This window comes from Mustela nigripes, chromosome 12 (genome assembly GCF_022355385.1).
Source record: "Mustela nigripes isolate SB6536 chromosome 12, MUSNIG.SB6536, whole genome shotgun sequence".
Lineage (NCBI taxonomy): Eukaryota > Metazoa > Chordata > Mammalia > Carnivora > Mustelidae > Mustela > Mustela nigripes.
In genome coordinates this window covers 158,320,833-158,322,895 of record NC_081568.1, presented here as the reverse complement: position 1 = coordinate 158,322,895, position 2,063 = coordinate 158,320,833, and positions in this window count along the sequence as shown.

The following is a 2,063-nucleotide window of genomic DNA, read 5'->3' as shown; positions in this document are numbered from 1 at the left end:
TTTTAATCCAGACTCCAGTCTGGCTGTCTCCACTAGGCTTCCCCTGCTGATGAGGTTGGATGTTGGAAGCCCTGGATCTGATGTAGCTCTCTCTTACTCTCCTTTATTGCTTACTATTGCCCACATGTGCAGATTTCAATTTTCTCCCTTCTGTTTCTATTATATTTTTATAAAATCAATATAGTGTTTTAGCTCTTCAAAACAGAATAGGGCTGCCATGAATCCTTTATTTAGAACACTTAGGAATAAACTTAAGAAGGGGGAGAAACTTGTGCACTGAAAATCACAAAACATTGCTGAAATAAGTACAAGAAGAGACAAATAAATGAAGATAAACTGCCTGTGTTCATTCACTGCTGACCTTAATTTTGTCAAGATGTTAATGCTACCATAAACTAACTGCATATTCAATGAAATGCGTATCATAATCTCAAATGAGGATTTTGCAGAAATAAAAATACATTCTTGAATTAACATATAATCTCAATTTATTCTGAATAGCCAAAACAATCATGAAATAATTAGAGAAATCACTCTTTCTGATCAAAATCTTACTAAAATACCTATAATAATCAGAACAGTGTACTATTTCCATAAACATAGATATCAACTAATTAAATAGGTATATCAGAATAAACACTTCACATATATGGTCAAGTGATCTTCTCAAGAGTCACCAAAACATTCAGTGCAGTTGTCTTTTCAAGGAACTGTACAGAGAAACCTGGATATCCACATGCAAATAAAGAAGACAAACCATTACTTTATACTATACACAAAGTTAAATTAAATGGAACAAATTGCTAAATGCAGAGATAAAACTATAAACTTTTAGAATAAAACATATAATAGAAAAGTTTCACAAAACTTTTCTAAAATTTTTTCCAAAAATTCAAGTTTCACATTGGATTTAACGTGGTTTCCTGGATATGACACCATGTTGGGAAGTCCAAGATTATTGTACAAAACTTACAACAGGAACCTGAATGTGTGCAGGACAGTTAATGTTTTAATAATATGTTGCCTTTGACAAACTGTAAAGGAAATGGTGGGAAGGCATTTTTTTACAAATGCCATTCAGATTTAATGTATCACATATTAGACCATTTTCAATAGTATAAAATTTATATTGACAACTTAATTATTGACAAATAAAAGATATATTTGAAATTACCAATAAAATTATGATCACTCTTAACACAAATGTATTTTACATAAAGCTATACATGATGAGGTTCACATTGAGGTAGTTAGTATTATTCACCTCTAAAAATGAAAAAAAAAATCAGCACAGAATATAAATCATGAGTGGCACATCAAATCTGTTATTTGATGCCATGCATTAATCATGTTTCTCTGTTCTGGTATCCTATCATGATATATTATTTAAAGGACCTCTGAATATGACAGGGAAATACATTCAACTGTTGAATATAAGCCTTGAATATTTCAAGGCCCAAGGTAAAAAAAGATTTTTTTTTCTTTAGGTAAAAATAAATACAAGTAACTTATTTTTTTCTCTTTATGTTGGTTTTATCAAGTGGGAAAACTATAAATAACAAATACTGAAGCTATTTAAAGTCATTTCCAAGCTTTTTAATTTAAAAATTTTCCCTAAAAACTTGATATTTTGGCACCTACATTTTAGAATATATAGGAAGAAAGAAGTAGCAGAAAACATTCTGTTGATGACTTCATGGTAACCAGAAAAAACAAGCCTATAATCTTGATCAAGTACTACATTACAGGGAAGATAAAGTTATGAAAGTAAACGCAGGTGGTATCATTCCCTGCATATTTTCAGACCACAATGCTTTGAAGCTAGAATTCAAACACAAGAAGAAATTTGGAAAGAACCCAAATACATGGAGACTAAACAACATCCTTCTAAAGAATAAATGGGTCAACCAGGAAATTAAAGAAGAATTGAAAAAAATTCATGGAAACAAGAGATAATGAAAACACAATGGTTCAAAATCTGTGGGATAGAACAAAGGCAATCCTGAGAGGAAAATACATAGTGGTACAAGCCTTTCTCAAGAAACAAGAAAGGTCTCAGGTAC